Source organism: Cinclus cinclus, chromosome 4 (genome assembly GCF_963662255.1).
Source record: "Cinclus cinclus chromosome 4, bCinCin1.1, whole genome shotgun sequence".
Classification (NCBI taxonomy): domain Eukaryota; kingdom Metazoa; phylum Chordata; class Aves; order Passeriformes; family Cinclidae; genus Cinclus; species Cinclus cinclus.
This window is the reverse complement of record NC_085049.1, coordinates 15,643,112-15,655,912: the sequence shown is the minus strand read 5'-3', so window position 1 is coordinate 15,655,912 and position 12,801 is coordinate 15,643,112. Positions and strand designations below refer to the sequence as shown.

Genomic DNA, 12,801 nt, shown 5'->3' with positions numbered 1-12,801 from the left:
ACACAGATATTCACGATATGTTTGCACTTGCAATGAAGTGCTGGCTACACTCAAGCTTATAATGAGCTCTCTCCACAATACCACATATGAAATACAGGCAGAGATAGGCATATTGGTTTCAGAGTTGCATGGGAAGGAAGGCAGATGTCTAGAAGCAAAAAGAACTCAGTAGATACAAGGATATTGCCTCCCAGCTCTGCTATAATCACAGTCCGTGCCTTAAAGGCTGGTAAGAATTATTTAGACACTCAAGTTCTGAAGTGAGTTCCTGAGATACAACCAGAGGCTGGATCTGAACTGAGTTCCACAGATGTTCTGATCCACTAAAAAAATGTTAAAAAATGTGACTGACCTTTTGTTTTTGGGGGTGGAGAGTGACAGACCAGAGAAGATACTTTGCTATGGACTGAAGGCTGTGAGTCCAAAACTTGCTTACATGACCAGGCAGCAACTTGAATGAATATGGCAACAGAAAGGAGAGCAAAAGTAATGTGGTAGCATCTAAAGAAGCTGCCATCTATCCAACATCTCATAACAGCTCAGTTGTGCCTTTTGGAGTCAGTGGTGTCATGGTTGGGAAGGTGTGAACTCATGTTTTACATTATTGACTTAAATACTTAAATTTAATGAATACTACTGAAAATGGTTGCCATATCCTTTGACTGCTGAGGGAATAATTCCCAGGTATTTCAAAGCTTAATTATTAAAATATTTTCAGTCAGTTAGAACTGATGCATATGTAAAAATAATAAAGAAACACAACAATTATAGGGATAATTCAACTTAAACATCAGTTGATTCAATTACTGGGCTCAGCCCCTGAAGTTTAGATGAAAGAAGATCTCACAGGCAATGTTCTACCTCTACCACCTCCCAAAGTAGACCTAAACTAACAGCTACTTTCATTGAAAAAATTCTGAGTGTGGCTTCATATTTCAAACTCATTTATTACTTTACTTTCTATGTATAACTTGTAGTTTGTGAGAGCTACAACAAACCACATAAAAGGGAAGAGGAAAAGGGAGGGATGCTACAATAAATTCTGCATTACCTGAGAAGATAGGTAAGTGTCTTCTCATGCCAACTCCTCTTGGTGTTAAATTGCAGGAGGCGGTTATATGCAGTTTTAACCTCATTGATTCTGAGCTGAGTTTTGAATCTTGGGTGGTGACACAGTGGTTACAATTGTGGGTTGCCTGGACTTTAAAAATGTGGTTAAATTACAACAAAGTTACAGTAATGGCCATGACAAAGAACATCTTTAGCAACCACAAATGAGCACTCCTCAATCTTCACCCTGCGTGTCTGTTATGAGTTTTACCACTACAGGCATTACAGCTCTCAAGTAATTCTCACACAGCATCTCTGAAGCTTGCAGAAGCTTGGAGGAAGAGGACACAGCTCTGCTCAGCTCTGACAAATTACAATCAATTCACTGTTACAGATTGTCCATGTCTTCCAGGGCAATGCTCTGTCGTGGGGCACTTTCTCTCCTTATAGCTAGCTGGGTCAAGAGCTTCTTGAAGGCTACCCCAAAAATCCATCTTGCTATTTCATCAGGACCAAAAAAACCCTAAGCCTTGTAGCAGCTGTGAGAAGATGTTATTCCATCATCCCTTTCAACAGCTGCTGGACATCTCTGAGCACAGTCTGCACCAGCAGGACCAGCGTGATGCATCACTGTGTCTCCAGCTGGTGGCAGGTCAGCAGTGTGCTGCAGATCTCCATCTCCTTCCTGCTCCTTTTCAAACTCCACCATGTCAGCTGAGTTGAACCAGTTTTCTGGATGCCTTCCCACTTCCTTAATACTTCAGCAAACAGCACTAAGAGTGTGAAAGGGCTCAGTGCACATCTTTGAAGGAACCCAGGCCTGACAAGCTCTTCTTGGCTGTCGCTGCTGTGTCAGAGATATATTTGCCTTTGTTTTCCCCTTGTTTTTAAAGCTGCTCTATAGTGTGTTTTACTGCATTTGATGAGGAACTTTAAAGGGTCCAGACAGCAATGCTTTTTCTCACCCTGACTCCTCAGCTATAGTAGAAATTGGAAAGATGGTGTCTTGGACAGCTGCTGAACCTGCTCTCAAGGCTGCTTCTTATTCACTCTTGTGGTTCAGATTTCCTCATAAACATGGCTGTACATGATTTCCTATGACCACAGGGAGGAAAATCCCTAAGAATGGGCTTTGGGGCAGGGACACTGAATTCTCCATTATATGTAACATAGTCCTAAACTCCACATTTTCTGTCAGCCAAACTAGAAAATAACACACTGTCCAATATGAGGCAATGAGGGCAACAAGAATCAGTTGCCTTCAAACCAGATTGTATCAGACTTCCCACATAAAATTGCTGGAAGTCATTCCTTTTGCTCACCAAATTATTTCAGCAGGTGCATATCCTTCCTAGAAAAGAGATCCAACCTCTTTATCAGTGATAGAAAAATCCATCATGACCCCTGGCTAACTAGAGATTAATGATCCACTTCACTTCAAAAAACCACTGTATTTAGATTGGATTATATGGATGCAGATTGCTGCCAGTTTTGAGATGCAGGTCAGAAAAGAAAAATATTTAAGGCAGAATAGTTCTGGTTTGATTTCTGAGTCAGGAAATCCTTGCTGTAATTGCAGTCTCTCAGGCAAGACACACTTCCCCCCATGCTCCCACCCAGACCACATCCAGGTGTTTTAGGAGGTTCCACTTTTCTCTTCAGAGAAACACAGTGGCCTCTAGCAATGGCTAATTACCACTCTGCTGATTGAAAAAGTGCCAAAGAGTGAACTCTGCTATCTCCATAACTGATAATTACATTTTTGTCAGGCTGCCAAAGTCCTCACACACACCTGCACGCTGCCCACACAGTTGTTACAAAGAGATTTATAATAATTAATTGTAACATTCCTATCACGCATCTCCCCACCCGCTTCCAGCAGCAACATGTAAATCCAGCCATGAGCATGTCTAATTTCCTCTCCTTGTTAGCCTTCAAGTACAGCCAGTTAAGAACATCTTCTGTTTGCATCCTTTGAAGCCTTGCGTCTTTTTTTTTTTTTTCCTGACATCTTAATTTAATTCTAGGTGAGGAATCATACATCTTTCTCTTCTTCTTCTATTTTACTCTGGTTATTTGTTCATGCCTTCCTGACTAGTCTAGACAGCCCTACCACTTACAATTTTCCTGAGATGGATGCTTTCCAAACAGTACAGCTCTACTTCCACAGAACATGGGCCAGGCTTCACAAAACCAAACCTCTTCCCACAGATCACCATTTCCCCAGCTAGCAATTGACTTTCAGAACTGAAGAGGTAGGAACTAAAGACTATGCAATGAATTGCTTCCAGGATCCTTTCCAATTTCCAAAGGCATCTACTGTTTATGTAGCATCCCATCAAGTTGTATCCCTCATTTCTAATGCCTCCCTGCTTTGTGCTCACCCCTGGAACCTCCCAACCTGCTAACACTGATGAGCTCCCATTACTGTGCTTGTCTTGCTGGTCTTCATGCTGCCCTTTTTTGGGAAAGGAGAAAGCCCCATTGAAATTTTCCCTCTCCCTGATTTGCTTCTAATCTGTTTTGTATTTTATTCCTCCTTTTTCTTTCTTTTTTTCCACATCACGTTCTGTTTTTACATCCTTCTCAGTTTTCACTTTCTCTCACAGGTTGCTGGCACTATTGACATTCATCTGCACTTAATCTTCTTGGGGTTAAGTCTTACACACAAATATTTGCTTTCCCTGTTGGCACTTCTAACAGTCTAGGCAAAACTTTGAAATTTCCCTGTGGCAATATCAGTGGGAGGTCCCAGACAGCCAGGGAAGGGGCTTTGCTCCCTCTTTTCTCAAGGACTTGCATTGCAGAGTGTTAGTGGTAGCTGATTCCTGTCCAGGATAGGGGAGGAACAACCTTCTCTGAGGCTCAGACATTAAGCTTGGTCTGTAATTCTCAGTCCTGTCCTATGAGAGGGTTGAGGATAAAGGTCTACACAACCATGAATGTTATGAAGGAATAAAATAGACACTGACAACATCTTCCAGCAGAAGAACTGGGAGTATCAGATAAAGTAGGAAACAGGTTGAAGGCAATCAAAAAGCTGTTATTCTCAAGGGAAGGCTGGACAGTTTTATGGGAGATAAATTGATTGGATGCCACTGAATATATAGAAACAAATAAATACATGGAAATTACCTCACCATGGAGTCTTCTTCACCTGAAAACACTGGAGAATAGGAGAGCATCAGCTAAAACTCCCTTCCTGTACTCGTCCATGGATACCTGGCTTAGGTATCTCTTGGTATACTGTGGGCCTTGAGTTGGGGACAGGGGAGAATGCTGACAGTCTTTTACTTTACTTCCTCAGAAAACTGCCATTTTGCACCAATTCAGGACTTCTGACAATAAAGCACCTAACCCACTCTGCTGTTGGCTGAAGCACTTTAGAATGTTGTATGCAATGAAATGCAATTTTTCCTCACATTTTAAGATCAATACTGAAGTAGACAACCTACTTTACTCCCTTCAACTAATACTTAAATACATTCAACCAAGAAGCCAATCCAAAGCCAAAATATTTATCATAAAATGCATAGAAAAAAATATGTTCAGAGTCACATATACAGTGTATACTTGAAGTTCAAGCAGAAAAAGCCCTAAAATCAATGTTGAAGTAATTCAAACAGACCCATAACAGCTCAAATAATGTTAACTGCATTAGAAAGATTATTCCAGTTGTTCTGCAAGCTTTAGAGTTAAAGGCTTTCTGTGTCAGAGACAATGTTGTCTTTTGGTAGAGTATTGATATCATATGTGTACTCTCTTTTTTTTTCCTTGTCCCACATTATTTTAAATTTCTTTTATTTCCTTTACACTTTTTGCACCATTTCCTACATCAGTCCATGATTGACCACAGGCCTTAAGAAAGGGGAGGACAGAGGTTTCAGAGTTTCAAAACACAAGGAATTGCTTTAAAGCGATTTAGAAGATTGGATTTAAATCCACAAAACAGAACTCCACATCCTTTATGCATTCAGCATATTTTATCCAAAAGGCTTTATAATCTAGAAGATAAAGACTCCAAAATGCATCATAAACTTCAGCAAATTCAAGCCACCTGCTCCACACAGCAACAGATAAAGAAGGAGGACTCCAGACATGCTGCAGTGCTTGAGTTAAGCTCGGGCCTTTTCCTCATCCACTGAATCTAAGATGGAGCTGATATATCCAGAAAAAGAAGCCAGTGTGACAGAGCCGTAGTCGTGGTCAAGGTTTTGTGGCATAAATGCCCAGGACCACATCAGTCCCTTTTACACACAAATAAGTTCATACATGGCCAAGACCAGACCACAGTGTGAGCTCAAATGACCTCTGCAAATTTGTTCCTGCAATTAATATATTGTCTTTGCCTCAAAAGCCAGCAGAATCTGAAAACTGTTATTTGCAAGGCTACACCTGGCATTGGGTGCAACACTGGGAGGTCTTTCCACTCCCATACTGTGCTGGGCAAGGATTTACAAATCCCTGTTCTGCTCTAGAGAAGTCAGGAATGCTGACTGCAGATTAAATTGGCAGGAAAAAAAGGAAAAAGGAAAAAGGAAAAAGGAAAAAGGGAAAAGGAAAAGGAAAAGGAAAAGGAAAAGGAAAAGGAAAAGGAAAAGGAAAAGGAAAAGGAAAAGGAAAAGGAAAAGGAAAAGGAAATCCTCTAGAACCTGGAAAAGAGGAAGGATACTGCAGCTGGTAAATTCTGAGAGCAAATATTAACACTTCAACAGTGAGGTCTCCAGCTCAATAGCTGTGGAGTTGAGGCTGCCCCAAGACACTGCCAGTGTGTAAGTTAATGTTTAAAGATACGTGTGGGCTTAGGAGCAGCTTGAAGTACACAATGAGCCCTGGGCATGCCTGAGATTTCTCCATTTCAAAACATAGGAAATGCTGTAAATACCATAGCAAATGCAATTACCAGAGCGTGATAAACACCACTTCGTTAGCAGAGACCACAGGAGGCTTCTCCTGTGTCAGACGTTCCTGACAATGAGCAGGAACCAGAGGCTGATCCTGGAGTCTGGACACAGAACAGGCAGGCAAATGCCTCAGGGATGCCTCTAGTCTGGGATTTTGTTTTTAGCCCTTCTCTGGCCTGATGCTTTGATGGAAGGAGTCTGCTCCTTCATAGCCTTGACATCTGAAATGTGTTTCTTGAGCAATGACTGTAAGGACAGGATGTGTTCCAGTGACTCCAGAGTGCCACTGGTATGGAAGCACCAGGATGTTTCCCATCAGTAGTTCAGTGGCTTTAAGGCATGGCTTAAACACAGGAGGATTTTGTCACTAGATGAGGTTTCAAGCCATTTCTATTACAGCAAGCAAGATTTGAGCACAAAGTGTTATTTCCAAGACACATTTAAACGATGACTCTACACCTTTGGGAAAAGAATCAAGAATCACATTTATTCCTCTGCCCTTTGAAACCAAGACTTAAGAAAACACAGGCTCAGTTGGGATTTTGAGGGACAGATCATGTTCACCCAACTCAAACAAAACATGCCTGAGCCTAAAATGTGTAAAAGGACAAAACCCAAATCATTGGTGGTAGTAACAACCCTTCTGTAGAGTCTTCTTAAAAGTCTTTGCTTCCAATCCTCAGAGGCTTTTCACAACACCAGAAGTCATGTCCAACATGGCACAGAGAACTTGGAAATGATTTTTAGAAAAAATTTACCTCCAGTTGTCATTTTGAATACAGCTGATGGAGGTGGGCTTTGGATGCTACCTGGTAGCTCCTGGAGCTGCTCAGCCAAAGTGGGGGACACAAACCCTCTCCAGAGAGAGCAGCACAAACATCCAGTTGTAACAGATCCAAGAGTAACAGGACAGGGACGGGGGCTCTGAAAGCCTGTACAGCCCCTCCCAGAGACTTGTCATGAGCCATGCAATGGCTCTCCCTCCAGAGGCAAGCAGCCAAAGAGGAATGTCTTCTTCCGACCCACCTCAATCTCCCAGCTTGACCCAAGCTTTGTAAATAATGGAGATTTTATCAGTGGGCCACACATTTTGGTGGGTTATTTCTTCATTTCCTATTTCCATTAGGTATTTTAATTTTCTCTCATTTACATTGTTATTTTTTCTTTGTCTCCACTCACAGACAGCTCTCCAGCAGAGGTATTTATAGAACAAGTTTCTTCCCCCCAGATAAGCCATGTACACAGAGATTCTCACTTAAGACAACTTTTGTAGATGATGAATAGACTCTCTCCCAGCCAACCCAGACCTCAGAACTCTTTTAAAGTATGAGCAGGCATGTGGCAGAGGTGCCCTATAGTTACTGTGACTAAGCCCCTTCTTCATTATTGCTCATCTTCCACACCCAAGCATATTGCTTTAAAGGTGGAGGACAGTTTCCTCATTCTGCAACAAAATGGATCATTTTGAGTGGATATGGCTGCTGTCTTTTTGCTTCAAAGACTCTGAAATGGGATTTCTTTCTTTCCCAGTGTAAGGAAAATTAGGACTTAAAGCATCTGAATTTCTATTCCTATCCTGAGCCATTGTCAGTACAAGGTGTTCCTCCACTTTGACTTTCTCTCCTTTCTCTCCCCAACAATTAAGCAATTTTAAAAATCCAGTTAAACAATTAAATAATTTTCCACAATTAAAAAATCTAATTAACAATATCCAGAGAACATATTTGTATTTGTATCCTGTTTAAAGTCTCTGGGAATACAAAAAAAAGCCAAACAAACAATCATGCTCTGAAATGGGTGTACAGCAAAGACAAATGAAGGCAATAAACTCATTGCATTTTGAAGAAATGAAGAGGATACAAGACACCATCCACCTGAAGAAGGAAGACAGACTTCATACCACCAACATGCTCTGCTTAAATAAACAACCAAACCCCATCTGCTCATGCGTCACCCACCTGAAAAAAACTCCCTACTCAAAGTACAGAACTACCAGTGCAATAAGGCTGGGAGGGAAAGGGCTCAGGATTTCGACAAATAAGCTTACAGGAAAAAAAAGAAAATTCAAGCAGTTGTTTGTAATCCCAGAGGGCATGAATCCAGGATCAAAAAGAACTGTCTCCACTGGACAGGGATACAGAGCCCAACAAACCTGTCTTGCTTTTACCTCTACAGAATGGAAACAGTCCTTCTGCTGCCCCTGCATAGTGAAGAAGATGGGTCAATTTGAGGATAACAGTATGTAAATGCCAGCTTATATTTTAGTCCCACATCTTATCTCGATATAAAACATTGCATCAACATTGTCTCTTGCAGTTGCCACTGGTTCCTTACTGACATAGGAAATGCAGAAATGCTGCAGAAAAGGTCCATTAACTGCTTTCAGATCTCAGGAAATATTTTTTTCCTTGCTTGCTCTTAAGTTTTTTGGGCAGAAATTCAGACCTGGCTTTTTAGCCATATTATTTTCCTTTTGTATTTTACAGTGTCATGGAAACTTGCTTTTCCCTTGGTATATTTTTCCCTGCTGTCATTCCTTTTACAAATAACTTGACTAACAGTTGCAGCAGCCTTGTTCCAAAAAATGTTGACAGACTGGGGCAGCAAAAGAAGGGAGTCAGTGCATCAGCTGCTGGAGGCACCTGCAATGATTTGTACAGCAACCAGCTGCAATTGGTCCACCAAAACCATATGTTCCCAGTCCCTTGAAACCAGGCACTTTGGTTTGTCACTCCATATTAGCTGCTGCAGGGGGCTGAGTGCTGCCAGGGCCAGCGGCCAAGCCAAGCCTGGCACCACATGGCTGCTCCTGGCCAAGCACAACAGGGCAAGGACACTTCTCCAGGGGAATTTGGAAAGGTACTTGGCTGGTGGAGACAGGACCGGTTTTGAAAGTCTCCGTCTGCAGCTTCCATTAGGGACTCGAACTCCTGCTGCCTCAGAGCCAGCTTGGCTTGTCATTTGTGAAAATAAACATCAAAACGCATGGGCTGGGAGAAAATAGGTCCCAAATTAGAAGATCTCATCTCCCTTCAAGCCACAATGGCTGATCTGCTTACAGGCAGCATCACAGGTGTCCTGTCTGCCAGCTGGATTTTGGTGGCCATTGATTTTAATAAGTGTTTAGCTCCATCTTTTTTCTTATCTATCTCACAGATGGGTCAGGAGAGAAACAAAAATTGAAAGAAAATACATTCCCTGGGTTCAAGGTGAACTAGACACAGCAACTAAAGCAAAGGACAGGTCTGCCCACAGTGCCTGTAGAAGCACCATGTTCATCAAGGAGAGATCCTGGTCCAGGACTGGTGATCTACATGAATCATCCTTTCCATCTGCTGACCAGCACAAAGTACCAATTTGCACAAAAAAACACCCAACACATCTACAGAAAGGGCATGGTGGCTCCCATAATTGGGTTGAACAACACATAATATGGGTACCTCCCTCATTAATTTTGGCAGATCTTGTTCCAGAAAACTTGCCTGAGCCTCATTCTGACTGTATTCCCCAAGAGTTGGCTCAAGATAATGTCTAGGAAAATCCCAACAGGTGAAGAGCCATGTGCAGCCAGCTCTGATGTTTGCTTCCCCCTCCTGCTCCCAATCCAAACAAAAGCACTGGGATAGCCCCAGTGTGTTCTGTGAGCAGGATGCCAGGACTCAGATTTGAGCACCTTTCAGGGACTCCCAGGCAAAACTGGTACCTCCACCCTCTGAGACTGAAATGTCATGAGACAAGTATGACTGGTATGACTGTAATGTGACTGGATCCAAAAAAAGCCATGATCTGCTTCTTTGGACTGCACATTCTATTTTGCCTTGGGTTACTAAGATGATATATCCACTTTAAGAGCACGAGCCTCAAGACTTCTCCTTGGAGAACATGTCCCAGGTATCTGGAGACCATCTTGAGTACACAAACCTCTGTCGAGGAAGGGGATTTGGCTGTGGACACAAGCTCTTTCAAGCATCCATTGCCCTCCACTACTCAATTTCACAGCCCAGATCCCCATCAAGCCTTTCCCTGCACCTCTCCCTTCATCTCTCACGGTCTCCATGTGCTGGGATGTCCCTTCTCACTTTCCCATTCTGGGGAGGCCATGAACAGGAAGGCAGGAAAGCAGAGATATCACTTACACACAAGGAAAGAGACAGTGGACTAAAGTCAGCCTCTTCATGTCTTCTAGTAGCCACTTTTCCCATGACAGTGTCATCTCCAGAGAGGATGAGTGAGAGGTCCACTGCTCACTACAATGCTGTAATTCCCTGCCAATCTTCACATATGGACACTCAGGATGGGCTTCAACCTTCCCACTGGCCCCCCTGAGGAAGGTATCACCCTCCTCAGCCACTTCTGTGTTAGCATAGAGGGAACATGACCAGGTCAATGAAAGTTCCACCCCTCCTACCTACACAGTGCCTTGGCCCTTGGTTAAGACGCTTCCAAAGGTCAGAGGCTCCCAAGAAACTCTTCATCCAGCTGAGAAAGCACTCAAATCCAGCACTGCAAGTCTTTCAACCATGGCTGGGCTGGAAAGCCCAAGGGTATGGCATCCCTGCCGATAGCCCTGGATCTGAAACAGAGGAGGGACAACAGCCCCACCTTTGTGTGTCTCAACATGCAGAGCTCAGCCTACATCTATCAGCTGCCTCTGTGGCCACCAGCCAGATGGAGAACTCAGAAGGTGTCCTGGAGCTGGGGTCAGATGCTTGTTCACCACCAAGTTCAAGTACAGCAGCAGATAGCCTTGTGCCTATCTGCTGAAATACAAAATACGGAATGATATAGAGTGTTTGGCAGGACTTCATTAAAGTGTGACTCAGTAATTAAAAGCAGCCTGGAGCCATGTGGGTCTCCCTTCCCAGCCAATTCCTGAAAGGATTGCTGCTTCACCCTTTGAGCAGTACACACACACACACATACCCCTGGCTGTCTTGGCATTTCCTTGTTCAGTGAGTGGGAAACTGGATATTTTTAAGGATATTATGTGCTTGGATGTGCCTGAGACACAGTCAGAGCTGTACTCTGGAGTAATATGCATTGCCTGATAGGCAGCAGGTTGGTCCAGACACATTCACCAGGAGCTGTGGCACTCTGTGGGGCTCCCCAGCTGGTACCAGGAGGGTGCTAAGTGGGGGTCTCACTTTGGCACCTTCCACCAGCATGGCTGCCACAGGGGAAAAGAGTTCAGATGTGTGGGGGAAAGCTTCATTTTCAATCCCAAATTCTGACTGTTCACAAATTATACCAAATACAAGGTTCCCATGTTATATCAGGTCATCCCTCCTGCCTTGTGTATGAAAATCAGCCAATCTACCCCCAACAGAAATAATGTGCCTCTGAGAAACAACTGAAAACCAGAGATATCTCCCGGTTTTTCTCCTGGGAAGCACTGCTCAGAACACCTTCTGGGTGTTGTAAATATGATAAAGACCATATGCATTCTGTGAATTAGACTATTTTGTATCCCTTTGTGATGTTTTACTCTGCATTTTATCAGCCTGTGTGTATGTGAAAAGATAGAAAACTGATAGGGATATGCCAGTCAGAGCTCTAAATGTCCCCTAACACAGCCTGGGTGTGAAGATTCAGAAAAGAATCAATGCCATTTCAGTGCCAAAAGACTCCTGGGGATGTCACCCAAATGTATCAATTGTCTCGTGGTCTTCCCTTGCCCCAGACACTTCTCAGCAGTTCTCCATTTCATCTGATATTGCTTACATGTACTCAAATTAAACACAGATTGTAGGGAGGGGGTACGCCCTGGGTGGGTTTCTGGGAGGAAAACAAAGGCACTGTAAATCACTATGAAAACAGCCCAGAAGAGATGGCACTTTCTATCATGCTATTAGGCTCATGGAGAAATAACTCTAACCAATGGTAGGGCAAGAAACCACATGTAAAAGAAGTTTTTCAAACCTCTAGATATTGGGCCTCAATTTATTATATTTTGAGGTCTTTTTGTACTGCCCTTGCCATGCAGCACTCTTTTAACTGAGATTATTTTGTATTTCTCTAGTGCCTTAAGACCAGAGAAGTAAGAATGTCTAATGCAGCTCATGCCACAAACAAACACAGAAACTCAGTACATGGGAATTAAAGAGAACTGCCTCCATCAATCCAGCATGCTACCTGCTCTTCTTCAGATTGCTCCTTCTCCTAAAACTGCTGGCTCTGAACTCCATGACCAGCATTTTCCAGTCTTGAAATTCATCTCCCAGCACTTGGAGCGGAGAGGGAACTCTGCAAGAGCAGAAGCTCTTTAATAGGAGAAAAAATATTACTTTTTCATTTTAATTTTGTCAATAACATGGACAACACAGTTATTATCTTGCTTTTCCTAGTGGCCAGGATTTGCAAGACTCACAGAGCAGAGTCACTTTTGGCATCAGCAATGTCCATCTTAGCCACTACAGGAAGACATCTGGCCCATGCATCCAAGTCAGCTCAGGCTCTATCTGGACATGGTACTATTTAATCAGTTCCAAAATCAGGGTGGTCTCAAAAATTATGAGGACTTCCCCAACCTTCCTTCTTTCTTCCCCCTCTCTGGGGGCATGTTGCCTGAGAGATGGATCAAAACAACTCCCCATAGCAAACATCACGTGAAAAAACCCTTCTCTGGTAGGCAGAGAGCTTTAGTACAAGTGGCTATTTCTCTGTGGCTTGTGCCCCTGTGGTGCTGTGAAGTGTCACTGATTGATATCCTCTACCATTCACCTGGTTGAGAACATCAGGGAAGAGACAGGCTGGGACCAGTAGATGTGCTGTTGCCCACTGATGGGCTCAGGGACTCACCCAACCCAGTGGCTCCCAATCCATGCACACAGGAGCTGCTAAAATACAA

At 43.2% G+C, this 12,801-nt stretch overlaps 1 protein-coding gene across 1 annotated transcript in view; it reads right to left on the bottom strand.

Moving 5' to 3' along the window:
- Positions 1 to 12,801, bottom strand: part of CCDC3 (coiled-coil domain containing 3) — a 34,116-nt gene that overhangs the window by 15,302 nt on the left and 6,013 nt on the right. The window lies entirely within an intron of this gene.